Raw genomic sequence first — 24,013 nt, forward strand, 5'->3', positions numbered from 1 at the left:
CGTCGCTTTTTTTCACTGTTTTGAGTTGAAGACTCTGACTCAAGTCTCCTTTGGAACCTAGGCACAATTTCATTTTACAGTGAATACAGTGCTGTACAATACACATAAGGCACATAGTACATAAAAAGTCACAGAGAACTCCATTAGAAGCAGTTTCAAATGAGGAATGAATGAAAGGGAAAAACTAAACAGTTAATGGGTAAAATAGGAATACAAGTATAACTATAGGTGATGGTGGATTTTCAGGGACTATGTTCAAGAGCAGACATAAAGGAAGAAATGAAAATTAAAGTAGTACTTGAAATTTAGATAATCCTGTGTATTCACACTATTCACTTCAGTCAGTAATATGGACTAGCTGACAAGGAGTCCTATTAGCTATCATTGATTGGGTGGAAAACTCACCTGAGTAATAAGTGTTCAGATATATTGAATAAGTAGTAGCAGTAGGACCAGATGCAAAAGGCAATTCTATTTTCTGGGCTGGAATTAGAGCAGAGTTTTATTATTTATATTTTATACGCTCAGGCTAATCACTCGACATTGGCTACTGCACACTTTTCTTCTTCTTTCGGCTTTTCCTGGTTAGGGGTCACCACAGCGGATCACCTGTCCGCTCATGATTGGCAGCAGAGTTTTACGGTGTCGAGTTGTCAGCCCAGCACCCAACCTTCCACGGAAGGCACACACACACACTCACACCTAGGGCCAATTTAGAGTGTCCAATCCACCTACAGCATGTCTTTGGGATGTGGGAAGAAACCAGAGCACCCAGAGGAAACCCACGCGACCACAGAGAGGACATGTAGACTCTGCACAGAAGGAATCCCATCCAAGAATCAAACCGGAGAACCTCTTGCTGTGAGGTGACAATGCTAACCACTGCACCACCATAGTTGCCCCATCTCAGATCCTGTTTGCTAATTAACACAAATAATAACTATCTGAATAATGTTCCTAATAAAGGAAACCAATATATGGAGATCCATAGAAAACAAAGTGGTGTCTTAACAGCATCTCATTCTTCCAGAAGTCTAAGATATCAAAGGTTGTGGGGTCGGTGGGTGAGAAGTTGAGGAAGAATGAAACTGGACAACACAAATGGAGCATTATGGTAACTACTTCTTCATCTGATGTTGTCCATTTTCATTCATTCTTCAGTCACTAGGACAGAGTCCCCAGCTACGTTATATCCCAGGTGGAAAATAAGGAATCATATTCCTGAGCACGCTAATGATATAAAAATGTATAGTTCATCAGATAAGGAGATGAAAGCACAACTGGAAGTGGTCAAAGCTTTTTAAAATGATATAAGAATGTCATTTCGTCTTGATAAATGTGCAAAAGCAACCTTTAAAGCAGGAACGCTGCAGCACCAAGAAAATATCAGCCTGTGACAGGAATGTGATATAAAAGAACCTGAGCAGGAGGGAGTGTATAAATATTTGGGAAATGATGAAGAATTGACAATAAAACATGAGCAAATGTGAACAGAACTCAGTAAGGAATATTTTAGATGAGTAGAATTAATACTGAAAACAGCCTTGACATCTAAGAACAAAGTCCATGCTATAAACCTATTTGCTCTTCCTGTTTTAACTTAGTTTTGGGGTGACTGACTGGCCCTAAAAGGTAATAGATCAGTTGGAAAGCAAAACAAGAAAAATGCTCCATGCTTATGAAATGATATATAAAAATCTGTGCATACCAAGATTATATATTCATCGTTCTGAAGAAGGTGTGGGTCTACTGTAAACTGATTACACTTATAAATCATACTCGTAGGACTATATACATATCTGCTGAGTTCCCCAGTTCAAAACACAGTGAAAGTTTTGAAACATGAAGAGAACAAATCTAAGATGACTTCCCTGCTTAGTTTAGCAGAAGTATATCGGTGTCAAGTGGGAATGGAAACCAAACTAGAAGAAGCAATTGAATGTGCCACAAAACAAAAGAAAGAATATAAGGAGAAGGATCAGATGAGAAGGCAAGAAATATGCAAAATGTATAAATATAGTGTACAAAAATTTCTTAAACAACCTCACATCAATCAGGATCTGATGCAGGAATGGTTAAGGAGAGGTGAATTTAAACCGAAAGATGAAAGGTTAATATTAGCAGCCCAGAATGGTGGACAATGTAGATGTTGGTTTACAAAGTCTAGTGAAAATGTGGGAGAAACAGATAAATGGAGGTTCTATAAAACAGAACTGGTAACAGTCACATATCTTGTTTCTGGGTATGATACACTAATGGCAGAGGGCCTGTATACTGAAAGGCATAATAATGTTGCAAGGCTGCTGCAGTGGGAAGTGTGTAAACATTACAATACTGAAGTAGCTGAGAAACATTGGAAACATGAGCAAAGCATTATAAAGAATGATGAAGTTTATATCACATTGGATTACCCATTATCAACAGTTGAATAAATAGATGCAAGAAAAACAGATATAGTAGACCATGAAAAGCAGACAAAAGTAACATTGATCACTGAAATTGCTATACACAGTGATTACAGTGTCTTACATACAGACACAAAGTCATACAATACTAGGATTTACAGGCAGAAATAAGAGCAATGTGGAAGAAGAATACTCAAGACAGTTGCAATAGTAGTACGAGCAATGGGTCTTATTTAGATATCCTACCGATACATGTAACTCCATATGAATTGCAGAAGTCATTTTTGAGCATATTGCTGATGCTGCAAAGACCCCTTTTGGCCAACATCAAAGATTGAAACAATATTTATTTCACAAACTTTAATGATACTTTGACTTAGGAATGGGCTCCATTCCTGTCATGGTATTAGAAACCCAAAAGACTTGCAGAAATTAAGCCGAATGATAAGCTTTAAACTTCCATCATTGATAAACGTGCTTCTAATGTAGTGAAATTCAGACTCATTCTCATGGCACAAGTTTTGATTTCATCCACTTCCACAAAGCTGAGGAATTCTAGTACTGGCATCTGAAGTGTTGGTGAATACAAACTCCTTGACAGAAGGTTGGAGTTTCCATTTTCCTAATGAAGAAGACTCAGTAAAATGAGGCAATATCACCTGCTGCTTCTTTAACTTCTGAAAGGAAATTTTCCTTCTCATTAAGAGCTTTATCATTTACCCGCCAGCTAACTTCCACTAGTTCTGACAGTATATAGAAGGCCTTATTGGAGGCATGCCTCTGGTCATTTGTTAAGAATTTTAATGGTGATTTGATAAAATAAGTAGTGGAATCCTTTCAAAATTTTGTGTCAAAACCTCTGAAGTTCAATCAAAAGCTTAACAAGGACTGAAAGAGAGAGTGAAAGAGGAAATGCAGGAGAAAGTTGTAAGCTGAGAAAAGCCTGACAGTTATTACCATAGAAGGTTGACAAGAGTAATGAGATGAAACAATAAGAATCATTCAGATGTGTGCGGTACTATTTACAAGTTCATAGGTGTGTACTAGGCTAATGGTCCTTGAGCCTTTACAAGCCTAGCCCATAGGATTACCCTAGCATCATGACACCCAACCTTAGTTCCCAGTGCCTGTATCGAGCAGAGCCACTGGAGTGAACCCCGGGGTGAATTTTCTGTTTCCCATCCACTCATCAAGATTTCTATTGGAGAGGGTCAGTGAGGTGCTCTGTTTGACATGTATGGGAAGTCTATTCCATAGCATGGGAATTCTCTTGGTTATGAACCTGTCCCTCTAACACATTCTGTTGATTGTGGTAATGATGTTGAGGTCTCTGGAGCGTGTGGTGCAGAGGGATTGGGATTTCTTTAGATGCAGCATTTCTAACAAAGCTGAGTCAGACATGGCTTTGTAAGTCAAGCAGAGATCGCCTCTAAGTAGGCGATATGAGACAGAGAATAGTTGGAGTTTTTTGAGTCTGTCCATATAGGACAAGTGTTTAAGGCCTAGGATCATCTTTGTGAGGTACTTTTGCGGTCTCTCCAGTTGTTACAGGTGTCTAGTGAGGTACATGCCAAATGGGGCATTGTACTCGATGATTGGCCTAATGAGGGAAGAGTAGAGGGAGACAATGACCTCTTTCTTCCTAGATGTAAAACCTTTAGTAATGAGATATGCCATACAGAAGGACTTTCTGACCACAGTGGCAATGTGGTGGTCAAAAGAGAGGTTGTTGTCAACCTGTGTTCCCAGATCTCTTATAACGCTTTCTGTGTTCAGTGGACTACCATCAATATGGTAATTCATGTGAACTGGGTTTTTCCCAAAGGGGATGATGACACATTTTTTGGCATTGAGCTTAAGGCCATGGTTCTTACACCAGTCATTGGTCTCAGTGAGGCCTTTTTGTAGGATGTCAGCATCACTTGGGGAGTTAATAATGGCTCCCAACTTGCAATTGTCTGCAAACTTTGTCAGCCGGAGTCCCTTTGTGTTGGCCTGGACTTCTGAGAAGTAGATACCAAGCAGGAGAGGACCCAGGACCAATCCCTGTGGGACTCCACTCATGACTGGTCAGCAGTCTGACTTGGAGTCAGCTACTTTCACACTGTGGGTTCCATCTGTGATCCAGTTTGCAACCCACCTAGTGATATAGGGTTTGATGCCTAGCTTAGTTAGTTTTTCTGTGATTCCTGAGTGGGGAATATCAAAGATCTTTGCTAGATCAAGGTAGGCTGTATGAACCACCTTGCCTTCATCCACAAATCTGGGGACTTACTCAAAGAAGTCGACCAAGTTGAGCAGGCATGATTGACCCTTCACAAAACCAAACTGTGTGGGATGCAGAGTTTAGAGATCCCCTATATCCTTGTTTATTAGGTCTATGATGATGCATTCCATAGCTTTGTATATCAGACTAGTCAGGCTAATGGGGCGATAGTTCCCAGGGTCTGTAGTTGCTCCTCCTTTGTGGAGAGGGAAAGCCTGAGGTGAGGCTGTGATTGAACAGGGCAGACAGGTGAGGTGCCAGTTTACTCTGTAGTTCATGTAGAACACAGCCAGGGATATTGTCAGGTCCCACAGCAGCTGTATTCTTGGCCTTGGACAGTACTGTTTTAACCTCTGCAGCAGTAATACTGGGTGCCTGGCAATCTACTGGTATTGTGATTGGTCCTTTAGGGGGGAGGGGTAAAGTTGGCACTGAATCTGTCGGCCAGTATATTGGCAATATCTGTTGGCTCAGTATAGGAGGTACCATCGTGCAGTAGCTCAGAGCAAATCTGGGTATTGGCGTGGAGCTACTTTACATAACTATAGAAGGCCTTGTGGTTGTCTTTACTATCTGCTGCAAATCTGTTTTCATAGCTAGCTTTAGAGGATTTGATGAGGGATCTCAACTATTTGTTGAGGCTGATAAGGGAGTTTTTCCAGTCTTGGGACTTCACCTTATTCCGCATCAGTTTCCTCCTTCTGTTGTAGAGTTTGTTTATGGCAGAGGACCACCAGATTGGCTTCCTTTTTTTGGAGGAGAGTGTTGTGTTTCTATTGGGTATGGCGAGATCCATGCATTTGTGTATGTGTTTGTACAGTGCATTGGTGTATGATTCGGTGTCATGCAACTATTATCCATTTGCATAGATGCAGTGCAGTTAGCCACCTCTGTTTTTAGGAGCCCAAAGTTAGCTTTGGAGAAGTTTTTCATGGTGGCTACCTTTGTGGGGGGGGGGGGGGGGGATGTAGATTTCCAAGCTGATTAGTTTGTGGTCGGATCTAAACAGGGAGGAGTTGACTATTGGTGTAGAGCAATGGTTGCCCATGTTAGTAATGACTAGGTCAAGGATGTTGCTACCTCTAGTGGGGGTAAGAACGAGCTGGCCCAGGGCATTGGAATTAATGAATTCCAGGAAACGTTGGGTAAGTGTATTGGTACATGAGTAGTTTTCACAGTTAATGGAGGGGTAGTTGAATTCACCCAGTATGAGAGTATTAGGTTGGACCTTAATATTCTCCAGGCTGCTTAGAAATGTTGAGTGTGAGTCTTGGGACATGGTTGGGGACCTATAACAGGTTACGACCTGAATCTCTATCTTACCCAATGTTAGCTGCACCTGAAGTATCTCTGATGCATTATGTTGGGCTACTAGTCTGGAGGTGTGCGCATCCTTTATGAATATGGAAATACCACCGCCTTTGGAGCTTTGGTCCAAGTTCTGGTTCCGAAAGGTGTGGAAAGAGTTATAGTCTGGTAGTGCAGGAGTGCTTTATGCTGCCTTGAACCAGGTCTCTGTTACAGCACAAATGTCGATGTTCTCCATTTTAAGGAGTGTAGCCCATTACAGAATAGACATATATAACAGTATTTTAAACAAATGGGTGTCTGCTCACTGATATCATTAATTTGCATACTTTGTTTCTAAAGCCACTGAATGTTAACTTGCATGTACGTTGCCAAGTACATGCAGTAGTTAGAGAGACCAAAGAGGTTCCTGAAAAGGAAAATCCAGGGTCTCAAACACCTATCCTATACAGATAGGCTAAATGCCCTGTTCCTCAACTCAGTCTCATACAGACTGCTCAGTGGCGACCTGTGTCTGGCATACAAGGCCATCTCAGACTCAGCCTTGATGGAGTTGCTGCATATCCATAAGTCAAACTCCACTCGCACAACTCACTCGCAAGGTCTCAACCTGGTCTGTGACATTAATAGAACTTGTTGGTGGGATAGATTTGTGTCCCAATGACTCCCCCATCTGTGGAATATACATCCTCTCCATGTCAAGCAGAGTACCCCACTAGCCGTCTTTAAGAGGAACTTGGATGACTGGATAGGAAGCAGAAAATATACCTCTGGGATCCCGCCTGTGTCCCTGCTGGACAGGAAAAACAGGTGCTGACTTTGTGGGAACATGGTTGAAATTCTTATCTAGGCTTATAAGAGCCTCCGAGCCAATAGCCTAGTTATCGTCCTATGAATCTATGACATTACATCATTTTTCATCTGGTCTCCCTCTGACTCTCCCTCTGGTCTTCCTACTAACCCATTTATTCATCAAGAGCAAAGGCTCTACAGCCTGTTCACTCCTAGAGGTGAGAGTTCAGCATGGTAGGAGTGCTGCTATCATCCAAGATTTTTCCTTTAGCCATTCTCTCTGCTGTTTCCAGCAGATATTTAGTGAGGTCTCTGTGGTTGGACATGCAATGGGTATTGTATGAGCCATGATGGTGCTGTGGTAGCATTGTCGCCTCACAGTAAGACGTTGTCCTGTTTGATTCTCAGCTAGAGCATCTTCTGTGTGGAGACATGTGTGAATGAGTGTACCTTCGTTGAAGGTTGTGCATCAGAGGTGGCAACTCGGAATGTAAAAATCTACTGCCAATCATTAGCGGACCGGAGTTCCACTGTGGCGACCCCTAACTGGGAAAAGCCAAAAGACACAACAACAACCTTCTTCTGCAAGTGATATCATCTCACAGACACCCACCTCCTTGTGGCAGATGACTGCAAGAGCTCTCTAGTTCTCATTGAGCAGCACAAGGGGATAAAACCTTACTAGACATATATGCCTCCCCTCAGACCCTGACAGAGCCATGTGAATTCAGCCTTTGGTAATCAATCCTGTGTCATCTGAAGGGACGGTTGGGATATATCCCTCTAGGCCATGAGGTCAACTAAAAACAAAATTATCTTGTATAATCTTTAGTTTTTCTACCTATAAACATTTAACTTACGTTTAATTTATTGCTATAATTGTAACTGTACTACTGCAAGCGCATGCTAAAGTATAATTGCCTAACATACATATAGTGTAACACTAGACTCTTTAACGAGATGTCATTGTATCAGGAAAGTTTATCATTTGTATTTATTCACCAGGTAAGCTGCATTGATTTTTTATAGCTGTCCCTTTGAGGGGCAGTGGTGGTCTCACATTATTGTAGGTACAGATGAATGGTTGTATAATAATCATACAATAAAGTACACTAGTATGTACCATCTTTGATTTCTTAGGCTAATAAACCTGCACAAGGACTGCATACTTGTGGGAGACAAATTATATAAGTGTGCACCTGTATACATTTATGCAGAAAGAAGTACAAAACTGTAAACTAACAAACTGCTTAGAACACATTCAGAAAAACATAATAATGAATAGACAACCAGAAAACTATTTTCCTCAGTCACCAGACAATAAGGTGAAGGTGGGAGGGTAGCTATACAGCTTTAGAGATCTTACAGATTTGGTTTATGGCAAGTTTTCACACAGCTGTACTGTTTTATTTTAGGGATGGTGCATTCAACAAGGACTGCAGGTGTGAGCAGAATTCTTCAGAAATGCTTTTCACTCAGGACATACTAGAATCCACATCATAAACTACTGTCCACACTTTCACAGAATTCTACAGGGTGGAAGTCTAGTCTAGGTGTAGGGCAGGTTTTGGTTCGGCTGTGTTATAAGAGCTTCTGTAGCTATTTATTTCTAAGTGATAATTTAGTTTTGCTTTGGATTCTACACTCCCTGCTGGGCCTAGCATGAAGTGATGATGGTAGCAGTGCCAGGCAGCATGCAACTGTTGAAGCTGCAACACAGCCCTCTCCAGGTGGCCACTGCATGCATCAAGCCACTGGTATTCCAGCTCTCCACCACCTCTTCCAACTCCCACCAAATGATGAACTGTGACCCCCCCCCCCCTCCATGGCAAGGAACAGTAGCACTTCCCTCTTGCAAGCAACTGCCAGAAGCAACTGATGATGTCCTTAGGACAAATCCACTACATGCATCTGAGAGGCAGGCCTGGAACCCGATGGAGTGCTGATGGGAGAATTTTGGGATCCATACCATACAACTGGCATAACATTGGCAGATACTGCAGAAAATGGTAAAATTAACAGATAAAAATAAAAGAACACACAGCAAATGAAATATAAAAAAATATAGTGAGAAAGAGGGCTGACAAAAAAATGATATTAGTACTATTAATGTTTCAGATGACCAGTCTAACTGGTACCTACCGTTCAACTACACAGCCAGCTCAGGTAGTTCTCTCTAGGTACATGTATGCAAGTGTGCTAGTGTTAGATATGCAGGTAGATGTGCAGCATCACTGCTCCCTTAGCAAGGGTTGGGTTTGGAAGGGTGAAGGCTATAGTGGTAGGATAAGGATGTTAGGTATAATGGGGGATGTGAGATAGTGGTGGCGCCCATTATTGCTAGAAGGATACTATGCTGTACTACAAGTGCAGAAGACAATAAGGTAATTTGCTACGTACCAAGGCACTCAACATAGTCATGGCACAAAAGGCAAGGGTATGCCAGACAAAAGTGTCACTGACCCCAACCCAGCTCCACTCAAACAGCTCTCCCCTTCTATGCCATAGATCCAACTACCATCCCCCAAAGACCTTGCCCTTACTTTCCCGTTGAATCACCTAACTCAGCACCTGCCATGGATACCCACCGTAAATCCTCAAGGGACCTCCAGCCAAACACCACTTTACAGCCCACACGTACCTGGACTGGACCAGTATACACAGTGCAGGGATGTGACAACCATATCAGACACTATAAGGCAGTGAGTATTCAGTGCAGGAAGAGAAAGTGGTCATCTTCCTACAAAGAGCTACATGAGCATGTAGACTTTTCATTTGGGTGTGCAAAGCAGGATGTATTTACACAGGATGCCCAACTATGCCAACAACTTTGACCGAGTTGTTTCACTGATACCTAAACAAACTATGGCAGTGGCTACAGCTAAGCTGCAGTAATACATCTAAATACTAAATAATAGGACACTAAATCAAACTCACCCCTGCATCTGGATAGTCACTCTAATCGCTTCTGATACAAGACAGAATTCTCCTACATTTCTTCCAGAAATAAAAAACAAGAAGAACAAGTGCACCACACATCAATTAAAGATCTTGCAAGGACATCTCTGAGACCCTTTCTCTGCTTTCTTCTTCCCTTTGGTTCAGAGGGCCAGGAAGGCACATTCTCAGGTCAATGAAGTGGTGTCAATAACTGCTTACCAGAGTGAAGTATGCTAGTGGCAGCAGTTATCACCCTAGCAAGACTGTAACTGGCAACCACTGTACTCATACATCTCCTGTCATGTACTTCTAGTATTCCCAATGCAGTAATTGAAGATCGATTTTGCCCTCTTTAGGGAAACACCTGGAAGCCCTGCCACCATTAGTGCCCTTCAATGCCATGACTATTCACCATGTGACAATCCAGTGAACTATGTCAACCCTCTCACTGTCACATATGTAGGCACGTGACACAAACCATCAGCCAGCAATACAATGTGATCAGTCATGGTGCCACTATTACACAGAGCAAGCAAACACTCTGTATACAGATCACAGTGCCTGCATTTGTTAATAGCGCCAGTAGAGGCCATGTGACTATAATATATTTGCTCATGTACCTGCTGCGATCATTGACTCACTCTGGTATGCTCCCTGTGCTTCGTAGATACTCATGACAGCCCACAAAGCTGACCAAGCATCTACCCGCAGTACGTATTAATTGTGAGATGAGTTGAATGTCTGATCCAGGAACATTCATTTGAATGAATCTCATTACAACAGTTCATTACCTTGGTAATAGAATCTACTGCCATGGTAGAAAAAGTGGAGAGCATTTTCTTATGGCATGATCTGTATAACACAGTTCAGAGGTTGTTTGTTTTTTGTAGACTCTGCAGGTAATTTATATTCTAGGAATTTGTATTCCACCCAATGAATGTTGATAGTTTTGCTGGCTGATAATTACATGGGGAGGTATCTATGTCAAGTGTGAATTCTATCACGACAGTCCAATATGTAAAATTTTGATGCTGTGATTATTGATGCAATTACTCCTCTCTTAAGAAATATGAGGAGAAGCAGACACATTTTTTTTGACAGGAAAATAGGGCCAACAGTGTTATTAATGGCAGCAGCAGCTTCTCCAGGGATAGTCACAACATTCTGACACAACAGGCAAGCCTTCCCTGTTCCCTCTCCCAGGACCAATAAGAGTGTCTTTCTCTTGCCCACTATGGAGACCCCAACAGTCACAGAGGACGAGACTATGCTCATCTACAGTGGCTGTAGGTGCTGCACCAGGGAGATCCTGGGTAAAAGATGAGTGGTCTGAGGTACAACTAATGACCAAAGCAGAGTCACCTACCTGTGGCTGAGGCAAATTGCCAGCCACCTTTGGTGGCAAAGGCTGTTCGTCGAATGTTTTCTTTTTTGTGGATGGAAGAAGTACTGACCATGGGTCCAGTAGTTTGTTCTACACTCATGCCAAAAATGGTGTCTCTTTCCCATGGAAGACAAACAGCAAATGTCAGGAAAAAATACAAGTCTTTAAAAGTCACTTTTTCACACATAAACACAGTAAAAAAAACCACTTTAAAACACTTTGCCAGACCCAAAAAAGTATGTTAAGCACAATTTCTCTATAGAAATAATGGTTCTCAGCTTCTTTACCCAATTTTTAAACTGACAGAAAAAAATAGTACACCTGTTTAAAAGTATGATACAGTCTCATGACAGTCTGTTAAAAAACAAAACTCCTATCTTCTAAATAATTTTTTGAAGAGGGAAGTTATAAAACATAAACAATATCTATAAAATGGAAGGTTTTTCCACAAGGGGAACTCATCTGCTCAGTAAAGGAACAGCACCAAGCTGACCGCTAATCCTCAACAGCCTTACAGGAGCATACTCTTCTGTGGCAGAAAAAAGTCTTATGGGCTTGGTGCCCAAAAGTGCCTTTTTGCCAGCTCAGCTTGAGCTGTCTTGACAGTTTTGGTGCACAGAGGGTGCCCTGAAGCTTTGGAAGCTGGGCAGCTATTATATCCTTGGCAGGATATAACTCGTATAGCTATAGCTACTGCAGCAGTGATCCATACGACGAACATTTGTATTTTATTCACAGTCAAAACTTTGTGCTTGTGAACCAGAAGGATAAGAAGGCCCATCTCTGTCAAAATTAGAATCATTAGTCCCAGTTTCCTCAAGAATTTATTTACGTGGGATGATCACCTATAATGGCTTCCAGACACTAGGATACATAGCCTGTAATACATGTTTTGCTAAGGTAAGAAAATAATCTTTCTTAACGGTAATTATTTTATTTTTTTTTTCTCAATAGAAGTCCCTGTGGAAAACCAACTTGAAAGAGGGATATCTCTCTGGTCTAACAGATAATGGTTTCTTTCCTCAGTTACACCATGAAGAATCTCACAGCCCTATACAGGGTGTCACATGCCCTTATCAGACAGTGGAACAGCAAAAGAAGATGTGACAGGCACCCAGTTTGCAGAGGCCAAAATGGCTACACCAAAGGAAGCTAGACAGGTAAGAGAGTGGTCTGAGGGACAACTAATGGCCACTGCAGGTGCACCTATTACCAGCTGAGGCATAGATTGAGCCCATTGTAATGGCAAGGACTCTTTCTAGGAACAGTGAGAATAGTACCAGCAGGACTGGAGTAACTATCTGTGCTGTAGGCAAGGAAGAGAAGTCAAAAGCAGTAGGCACTGTTGGAGTGAGTCAGTCAGAAGGCAAGTTGTCACCTAGTGTATACAAGCACCACACTTACCCTCACATTTCTTTACCTAGCCCCTTCACAAAGTAAAAGTGCAATCTGCACTCAGTTTCCCTGTCACTATTCCTTTTACTAGAATAAAACAATTGACAGTAAAAAAAAAAAAAAAAAAAAAAAAGCAGGTAGGTTGTCATGAAGAGAGCATAAGAGCTACATTGTAAACAACATGTTGCTCCTGTCCATCTAAAAATAAAATCCTTTAATCACAATTTTAAAAGATTACACAAGTGGAACATATATTTGGTCAAATGTATCCCCTAAGTAGCTAAATAATACAAGTATTCATAATAGTGATCCCCTATGTTGATAAAAAGTACTTGGTTTCTTTAAAGGGAAAATACCGTTTTTAGTCAGAAATTTAAATTAAGTAAAATTTTTTTTCAACAGCAACTATTTATATGTGGACAGGTTCAACAACATGGACTTATCTGCCAGAACAGAAGCTCTTAATCAACTGCTGCTCCTGTGAAGTCTGCAAGCTGATCCTTCTTGAGATGGCAAGAAACTACTGAAGAAATATTCACTCTGATGCTGAGTCCTCCTCACTGCAACTATGAATCAGCAGTCAGAACAAAGGTGTTGCGGTCGGAGCCAGAGCTTTATGAAGCTGGACAGGTGATGATTCCTAGGCAAGGGAACCAACCTACAGAACCCAAAGGCTACTGCAGCAGTGGGAATGATGGAACATCTGCCTTTCATAAAAGATTTCAGTAACAATCTTTTCACCAGTCTGTAGGGCATCAAAGGCAGATGGAAGGAGTACTTCCAGCAGCTTGTGAATGAAGAAAACACCACAGAAGGTATACTGGCCCAGACACAGCATATAATGAAAGAGGAAGAGCAGCCCATCCTACTAGAAGTATTACTTATTTATTTATTTACACAAGTGGTTAGCTGGGATATAGCATTGATACCATTGGAACATTTCAGTCTCAGCCCAGAACAGCACTAAGGTTAATGAAGGCAGGAAAAGTGGCAGGCTCAGATGAAGTCACAGCAGATATGATCAAGATGTTGGATGAATTAGGGGCGAAACAGTTCCTGAAGGTACTTATAGCAATTTGGAGAGAAAGGCTGTCTTTCAGATGGAGAAGAAACACAGTACTGCCAGTGTACAAGAACAAACTATGGGCAATACAAAGGTATCAAAACTCCTGTCCCACTGCATGAAAGCACTGGAGATTGTGAATGATAAGCAAATACACAGAACAGTATAAAGTAAGATGGAAGATGAGCAGTTTGGATTCAGATCAGGATGATGCATAACCGATCCAATAGTGGCAGTGAAACAGATAATGGAAAAGAACTTAGAGATGAGGAAAGAGTCCAAATGGGCATTCCTAAACTTGGAGAAAGCATGTGACAAGGTCCTATGAAGGCTGATCTGGGAAGTCCTGTTCAATATCCCAGAAATACTGGAAGAATTAGTGCAATTACTGCAGGCTATGTATAAGGACTTAGTAACACAAGTATGAACAGTGTTTAGACTCACAGAATGGGTTCCTTGTGGCAGTGAGATTATATCAGGGTTCAGTTCTGAGCCCAAAGCTGTACACTTTGATGACACTACATCAGTAAACAGGTTGGAGGGGACATATCAACAAAACCGGTGTATGCAGATAATGTGATATTAGAAGCAGACTCTGAACAGGAACTTCAGCAAATAATATGGGAGTGGAATGCTAAACTGAAGGCACATGGAATGAAACTGAGTACAGACAAGGTAGTTGTCATGACAGCAAATGGGGTAGATCAAAAGCTGAAAAAATTTCAGATAGAAGGGAAAATAGTGGAACAGGTTAACAGTATCTTGGAGAGGTGGTCGAGGTGTAGAGGAAAGTCTAAATGAGGAAATGAAAACTAGAATCAGAGTGGGTGTAGTTAACTGGCACAGAATGTCAGGGGTAGTGTATGACAGAAGAATGTCAAGGAAGTTGAAAAGTAAAGTGTACAAAATAGTGGTGTGACCAATACTTCTTTATGGTACAGAAACCTAGGTAGTGCAGGAATAGCAGTTGAGAAAGCTAGAAGTGATGGAAATGAAGTGCATGAGATGCAGGGTAGAACACACAATGAGGGACAGATGAAGAAATGATGACATCAGAGCCGAAGACAATGTGATGCCAATTGCAGAGAAGGTCAAGCAGAACAGATTATAGTATTTTAGCACATGTGGAGGAAAGAAGATGATCTGGTGAAGAAGATTTGGGATAAACAGGAAGAAACCAAGAGGAAATGTGAACATCCACCAAAGTGATGGATAAATTGTTTGAGAGAAGGTGCGCAACAGCCAGGCATAACTGTTAAAGAGGACTGGATAATGGATTGAATTGAGAGACGTGACAACAGAGGATTAATGATGATGTGATGCCTTTCATATAATGTATTTTTTACATACATACACACATACAATTCCCACTGAAGGCTTCCAAAATTCTTCAATTTCTCACAGCTTCCTTCCTGGCACCACAGTACTGCCACTACTCTGGAGGAAGCCAGAAACCATTTACATGCTGCTGTTAAATCAAACCAAATATGAAACAGACCAATTAATGTTTCTTTCTCTGGCAGTAGGCCATAGCAGACATATATCATACAGTATACTATGCAACAATGCAAATAATGATTACTTTCTTGGCAGATAAGCAAATTGTATGAATTTACTTATAATAAATAAAACCAGCTACAAATGCTTAAACATTAATAGGTTAACTTTACTTAAATAATAATAAAGAAAATGGTGTAAATGGAAAACAAAATATACACAGATTTGCACATAATGGGAAGTCAAATAAAAAAATAAAAATAGATAGGATTCATACAGAAAAATCTAAGCTCCAGCTATTTCAGTTCCATGGCTAGTGAAATACAACAAATATTGGCACTCAATAAATTAATAACTTGTACTTGAAGATTGTTCCACACAAACAAGACATCAACAACATCTCTTCTTTCTACAGTTATATAGGTTCATAGGAGGTTACTAGGCTAACGGTCCTAGGGTCTTTGCAAGCCTAGCCATGTAAAAACCCCAAGTACCCTAGTTGATCTTAGTTAAATAGTTGTTGTTTGACAGTGATACTATGATCAACACTGAGTGCCCCTGTCCATCAGGGCCATAGGTGCCACCCTGGGGTAAAATTGCAGTTTCCAATCCAATTGTCAAGGCTGCACTTAAACAGGGTCATTGACGAGCTCTGCTTCACATGAAGTGGGAGCTTATTTCAGAGGAGCAGCAATCTCCGGGAGACATATCTGTCTCTTGAGCAAGTTTTATCACTGTTGCAGGCCAGGTTGAGATCTGTGGAATGAGTGACTCTTGTCCCATTTGATTTGCAAATGTGCAGTATTTCCATTAAGACAGGGTCAGAGACTGCTCTGTAGGCATGTCATCTCTCAGCAGCCTGTACAACACAGAGTACAATGATAGGGCTTTCAGTCTTTCCATATAAGCCATGTCACAATAGTCACTATAACCCTCAGTTATTCAACAATGAGCTTATCAAATGATTGAAATTACTTACCAACATTGCTTCTAGGCTACTGCTTAGTGGTGACATCCACCCAAACCCTGGACCACTCTCAGATAACACCAACCCTCCTAGTCAAGCTAGTCTAAACACCCCTACATATCCAATCCTAAACAGAAAAAAAAATCAGACCTATTGCTAATGAATGTTAATATTAGTAGTATAGCCAACACATTAGACATCCTCCATGCTACTCTAGCCACATACTCCCCAGACATAGTAATGATCACTGAGACATGGCAAAAAACAAGCAATAAAAGATATTGAAATACTACCCCCAGGTTACTCCATACTACAGGTGGATAGACTCAACAAAAGAGGAGGTGGAGTTGCTATCCTCTTTACAGACCATCTCACTTTAACTTTCCTTGTCTGCAAAACCCCACAACTTGACAGTGCAGAAATCATCTATACCACACTATAAATTCAAGAAAAACACAACGTAATTGGCTGCTGTTTCCCACCTGGAAATAATGCCCCAGTTATAGAATGTCTATTGCACTGGGCAAGTATTACCCTTAGTCAGGAGGCATTCATACTGGGTGATTTCAATTTAGACTGGTTTACATGTGATACAGATCACCCCATCCATCACATAAATTTGCATGGTTTTACACAAACTATTCAAGAACCTACCCGAATAGATAAATCTAGTAAAAAGCAGTCAACCCTGGATTGGATATTGTTAAATAACTCCTCTCACTCATTCCAATCAGGTTTCCTTCCTGATGGTCTGAGTGACCACCTACCCACATTTCTTATACGACAAAACATATTCCTACCAACACCTACTATGTTTAAACAACTCAGAAAAAAAACATAACTTTAATCTTAACAACTTCCTAGCTGACCTACAAAGGTACAATTGGACTCCATTCAAATACCTTGACCTGGATGACACAGTGAACCATTTAAATAAATCCTTTTAGCATATATTAAATGCATATGCCCCTGTTAGAACCATCAGAGTACAATCAAACTATGCCCCCTGGCTAAGCAGAGACACTAGGGCCCTTCTGAAAACTAGAGATAAAGCCTAGGAACTATGGCGCAAGACTAGCACATTAGTTTCTAATCAATAGTATCAGGAACTTAGAAATAAGGCAAAAAAAACAAATAAAACAGGATAAAATATATTTCTATCATAACATTCAAAACACATATCAAAAAACCCTCAAAAACTCTGGCCAGCTAAAAACTCAATCCTTCACCCAGGAAACCTACTACACCAACCCCAAACATCCACAGCACTTCCGATAGCATAGCTACCATTTTTAACAAACATTTTACTGAATCTATAATTGCCCTTTCCAAGCAGCAAACCCCTACTCCTGATACCAAACCAACCAAGTCTACAACCAGCCATGCCTCATTCTCTTTCTCCCCAGTTCCTACAGCCATTATAAAAAACTACTCCAAAAACTAAAACCTACTACACTTGCCATAGATAACTTACCCAGTGAATACCTCAAAATTGCAGCTGACTCTATAGCCTTCCCAGTATCAATCCTTAGAAATAGAACCATTCTCAAAAATAAGGTCCCTCAACTGTGGAAAATTTCCCATGTAATCCCACTTCATAAAGGGGTACCTTCCACAGAAATGACAAACTATTGGCCTATTGCTATTCCTTCACCTCTTTCTAAGCAACTTGAAAAGTGTATTCATCTCCAGGTCATGAAATTCTTATTAACAAACAACCTTCTCTCAAACACTCAGCATGGGTTTCGCCCATCACATAGTACCACTACAGCTCTCTTATCCTTTACTAATACCGTAAACCATCACAGGTATAACAACAACTTTGTATATGCCATCTTTCTAGACCTATCAAAAGCTTTTGATATGGTCTCCCATTCCAAACTAATAGATGTACTAACTGAACTATCCTTTTCAGCATCTGCCACAGCATGGTTTCATAACTATTTATCTGGCCCTCAACAATCTGTTCTATGGCAGGGTGACCTATCTCCACACCTTACTTTATCCATTGGTGTCCCCCAAGGATATAACTTGGGCCCTGTCCTTTTCTTCCTCTTTACTAATAATCTACACACAGCTACTCCACGTGGTTCTATAATATAGTATGCAGATGATTCAACACTTATCTATGCTGCCACTTCTCTATCAGCCCTTCATTCTCAAACACAGCAATCTTTCACTTCTGTTGAAACATGGTTAGCCAATGCCCATCTAATTCTGAACCCAAACAAAACTAAATTATTACTCTTCCAACCTAATAAGACATCTATCTCATGCCCACTATTTAACATAATAGCCAAAGGCAATACTGTCATCTCCCCGACAACCCATACAAAGCTTCTTGGAGTGGAAATAGACAATAACCTAAAATTTGACTTCCATGTCTCCCTAGCAATAAAAAAAGTCCATAAGAAACTTGGGTGTCTATATAGGCACAAAAGGTTCCTGACCAAAATGGCCAAAATTACATTAGCACAAACTCATCTGCTCTCCACTCTACTATATGCCTCTCCAATTTTAACTAATCTAAGGAAAACTGGTTTATCTAAGCTAGAAGCACGTTATAATAAAATTGCTAAGTTTGCATCAGACTGCCCATATAGAACACATCATTGTACAGCTTTAAGGATACTAGACTGGCTTGAGCTTCCCAGCATTATTCTTTACAACCAACTCTCTCTAACTGACAAAATTATAACACAACCAATCAGAACCCCTGTACTACAAAATCTCATCCTTCCTTACTATTCCAGCAGACCACTTCACTCTAACAATAAGAACTCACTCACCATCTCCAAGGCCAGCAGCACTGCAGGATAATCTTTATTTTCTAGTTATGTATCTCGTATGTGGAAGTCCCTTTCTAAGTCCATTCTCAGTCTCATCCACTAACCACTTCAAGCCATCACATAAAGCTTATCTAAAAAAATAAGTGTCTATGTTCCTGTACTAACGCCTCATGAATGTTCTGATACATTACAGTATACCCCAACCATATCCAACTTCTTCCCCGGTGTTTAATCCTTTATTCCTACCAACCTGTCTTAACCTTATATCTTTACATAAGTCATACTTTACAAATAGTACTGTGTGCATTAAAATTTACTGTTACTCATGGAGCTTTTCTCCCCAGGCTTCTGCTGAAAAAGGATCTGTGTCCAGTCGGACTTTCCTGGTAAACAAATATTAAATAAATGTCTTGGAGGCTCTGAATTCTCTTGGTTATAAACCTCTATGATCCCTCCGGCTGCTGCAGGTGTGTGAGGAGGTACATAAAGAAGGGAGTATTGCACTCAATCCATGGATTGATAAAGACTGAGTACAGCAGAGTAATGACCTCCCTGGTCTTGGATGCAATGCCCTTATTTATGAGATGGGCAGTGTAGAAGGCTTTCCTTACCACTGTGGACACATGGTGATCAATGTTTAGATTGCTATCAACCTGCGTTCCCAAGCCAAGCACCACTGTGTTTGAGCTTAGTGCTGTCTATGTCATAGCTAGCAGAGGCTACTTCTCTGTCAAGGGGGATAATAAGGCATTTTTTTGCATCTACTTTTAGTCCATGGCCCTGACACCAATCATTTGCTTGTGTCAGTCTCTTCTGTAATCTGATGATGTCGATGGGGGATTCTATGATTGCTCCCAGTTTAAAGTAGTCTGCAAACTTAGTAAGCCACAGGCCATCAGCTTTTGACTAGCCCAGTACAGATCCTTGTGGTACACCAGTGGTAACTGGTCTACTGGTGGAGGTGGGTTCCCGACTTTTTCACAGATGTCAATATCCATGACATTGCCATCCAGTTGAGGTCTTTTACTTATCATAGCACCAACAGAGTGTCAATATGTCTTCACACCTGTTTTTCTTGCATCATGAATCTCCCCAGTGTCTTAGTGAGAAGTCATTATAGCAATCATACTACTGCTTTTTCATCTTTGCTACATTAAAAAAGAGGAATCTACACGTACGGAGATTCAGAACATTTCAAAGACATTCAGTGTTCTTTGAGATTCAAAAAGACAAACTTCCACATTACTAGCCATTTTGACTAACAAACTGCAGATAAACATGGCAGAAGAAAAAAGAAAAAAGAATACATTGCAGTTTTAACTATTTTATTTACCTTGGCATTGCCACTCCTTCACAACTACTTTTCGTTTAGCCTTGTATTACCACTGACTTCACAATACCCTCCCCCCTACTCCTCCTTAATCCACGACTTTCCCTCCTTGGTTCCCTTGTGTATGTGCCTTTGCTTGCTGACGTTTTTTTTTTCTATTGCCATATATACCCATTTACAAACCCTTTATGGTAAAAAAAATAATTTTAAACATTGCAGTGGGCCCTTTAATGTGCTTTGTTGTTTTCCTGTATTATGTCATAGTAGCACATGTACACCTGCATTCTCCATGATTGCTCATTTTCCTTGTCTTACAGCTGTCGTATTTCCTCCTTTACCGTGGGTACTTTGATGTTTGCAAGTGTTTATTTTATTTTAACTAACCTTGGTACATAAAAGAACTAAGAGCCTTGCTTGTGGCAGGCACACTACAATTTCACTAACCATGTTTCTGAATCTCATGGAATACACCAAGACAAATGTATACACCTAAAATGTGTAATTTCCCCAGTTTGTGTCTAATTCATGTTTTCTAAGAAGTACCTATAAAGACGTAGCCAAACAGAGGAACTAGGTAGATAAAGGACACTGCTGAAATCCAGACAAAGAAAGAAACCACCACACATTAAGCACTTTCGTTCTGTTTAATTAGAACTGCTTCAGAAATACAGACACTCCCCTTCCCACTATTTAAATACCATTTTAAAACAATCACATGATCTCAGTTACCAACCAAAACATAATGATAATGCTATATTAATAAATACAATATATACATTTATAAAGGTACTAAACTGATGTCACACATAATAAAATTATATCAAATGGATCTATACCTAATAGATCCTTTAAATTAGTAAAAAAACATTTTATAATGATGGCTTTGTTTAAGCCTGTTGCATAATCTGCATTAAGACTTATCTGCCAAGCACTTTCATGACATTCAATCAGTGTTCTGAAATCACCAGATAAAAAACTATCGTCCACTTTGTCTAAAACATGAAATGAAAACTTTTTGAAATCCACACATGTTGATGCATGCCTGGCCAAAGCATTATTCATATATTTTTTTATAGCCAGTGTGTGTTCATAAATTATTTTGTTTAGTGTCCATATAGTTTTTCCAATGTAAAAACTACTACATGAATCACAATTAGCGACATAAACCACACATTTGCTCTGGCGTGTATATCTACCTTTAACACGTATATTGCATTATATCTGCATTGTTTGCAATGCCCACAACTAAAAGTACCTGATGTAGGAATTGACGTTACACCTACAAATATTTATTTCAAAAATATTTTTGATGTTATGTATTTTCTTGAATGTGAAAATCATTTTTCCCCAATTATTCAAATTAAATCTAAATTTCCAGATAACATTTTCAAATTATCTTTAATAATATCTCTAATCAATCACATTTCATTAGAAATGGGCAAGGGAGAAGCCAACACATGTCCACCTTTAAACTCCACATCCTCAGTTGAAGAAATATACCTGTCATGCAATTCCTGCTTGTTCATACATAAAAGGGGCTTTGCTCTAGTGTGCCTCAATTCCAACACTTCTCTCTCAATATTCATCAACCATATCTCATCAAAACCTCTCTCCATAAAGAAAGTCCTAAGTTCAATCATTTCACTTAAAAAATGTCCTGATTTGTGGTTAAATGACTTAAACGGAATATTTGTCCTTTTACAACAGCTCCCTTTTGGTATGGGTAGGATGTAAACTATCCTTGTGTAAGTACTGATTTACAAAAGTGGACTTCCTGACTATTTTACTCATTAAAGTCCTAGTAGTCTCATTGAATTCTAATGTGATGTCTAAAAAGTCTAACTTTTTACCAAACCCACCTATAGAAAATTTCAGAAAATTAGTGGACTTGTTCAAATCAGTAACAAAACATTCAAATTCTTCATAATAAAAATAAATCATCAATGTAATGTCAATATAATAACACATTTTCAAAACAACTGTGCTGAAACAAAAACTTATGTTCCCACATTGCTAATACCAAATTAGCAAACACTGGGACTACCCTTGCCCCCATTGCTACTCCAGAAATTTGCTGATACAATGTACCCTCAAACTAAAAAAAAATTTTCCAAGACAGTATTCATCGACGTGCAGAAGGTATTAATCATAGAAGAATTAAAATCAGTAAAAAGTGTTAAATATTCACATCAACCCCAATATCTTGATCAATACAAGTACAAAGCGATGTTACATCTAAAGAAGCAAAAGAAAAAAAAGGGGGGGTCAACATTGTCCAAACCATTCAATATTTCTAATAAGTGCCAAGAGTCTCGAATATAGGACTTAGAAGCCTGTACAACTGGGTTTAACATGTAATATAACCACACAGATACTGGTTCTGTCTTACTAAACCCAGCTGCTACTATAAGTGTAAACAGGAGTTGAAACTTATTTTTGTAAACTTTCAGAATACCGAAAAAGAAAACATTTTCGGATCTGGCACACTCAAAAAAACATATATTGAATATTCTAAATTTCCTTGACTAAACATATCAAACAACCACTGGTCGATTTTAGAGTAACATTCTTGTACATAATCAACTGTTACATTTTTGTAGTTATTTTCATCTTCTAACAAATTTAGCATAGCTAAATTATAATCTGTCTTGTCCATTAATACCAACATGCCCCCTTTGTTCGCCCTCACAACTCTTAAGTAGTGATTTAAGGCCAGCATTTCTAAGGCCTTTCTTTCACCACTGCTTAGGTTATCCGCCTTCATTTTAGATTTCAAAATATTTCTAAAATTAAATTCACAAGCATTATTAAAAACTTGTAAGGTGGAATTTACAGGGGGATTTAGAGTGCTATGCTTTTTAAAACCTTTATAAGATGTGTTAGATTTAGGCAAATCATGCATGACATATTGCAGATTCAACTTTCTTAAATAAAGTTTAAAGTCAATAATCAACCACCAGAACTATTTCTAAACTATCCACCTTTAAATGCTCCCTAAAAGAATTCCTAACATGATCTTGGACCTGCTCTTGTGTCGATCCTGGCTGAACTTATTCACTATACTTCACTCACCCCCTTCAACCGAAATCACACTTCACAATCCTCTCCAGCAGCCTACTCCACTGCTTTTCATTTTCTCGACTATCTTAGCTTATTTAATTCAGCTCTGCAGACCTTTCCTCTAACTCTTTCCTCCCTACTCATCTAAGCTACCTGACAACACCTTACCCTGCACTCTTCTTTTAATCTCCTTCTCTTCATCCTTCTCCCTTCTATAACCAAAATATTAACACATCTCACTCAGTTTCACCTCACTGTCTCTAATCATATCATCTCTGATATTTCTTTAAATATTTTATTAGAATTGTCTTACGTCTCATTTACCGTGTAACAAATAATATGGCTACTGACTTTTTCCTCACATATTCTCTTCAACTCATGTTATTGCTTTTCATTGCACTCCACTATGAAAATATATATTCTGTTTTTCTCCCTCTTATATTTGTAATGTAATATGATATCTTATGCTATTAACCCATAACACTGAAAACACACAGCCACGTTAAAACACATACATAACACACACATACACAACTGCCCCAAACTACCTAACACAACATCCTACAATACAGATAGGCAGGGCAAGCCCCCCTGCACCCCACACCCCCCTAACTCTGAGACTGCACAAACAGATACACAAGGCAAACTCACATCCACACATTACAGTCCCTCACACACACACACTACAGTCACAACACACACTTACACTCACCACTAACCCTCAAACATACACTTATACAAACATACTTACCTGCACCGCAACACCTGAAGCGCGAAATTCAAAATCCCGTAATATCAGAGTTTCGTTCATGTCGTC

At 39.8% G+C, this 24,013-nt stretch overlaps 1 protein-coding gene across 2 annotated transcripts in view; it reads right to left on the bottom strand.

The window, feature by feature from the left end:
* The window catches only part of LOC122809712 (protein NLRC5-like), a 1,339,659-nt gene that overhangs the window by 1,190,460 nt on the left and 125,186 nt on the right, over positions 1-24,013 (bottom strand). The window lies entirely within an intron of this gene.

Source organism: Protopterus annectens, chromosome 8.part0 (genome assembly GCF_019279795.1).
Source record: "Protopterus annectens isolate FY-2018-M chromosome 8.part0, PAN1.0, whole genome shotgun sequence".
Lineage (NCBI taxonomy): Eukaryota > Metazoa > Chordata > Ceratodontiformes > Protopteridae > Protopterus > Protopterus annectens.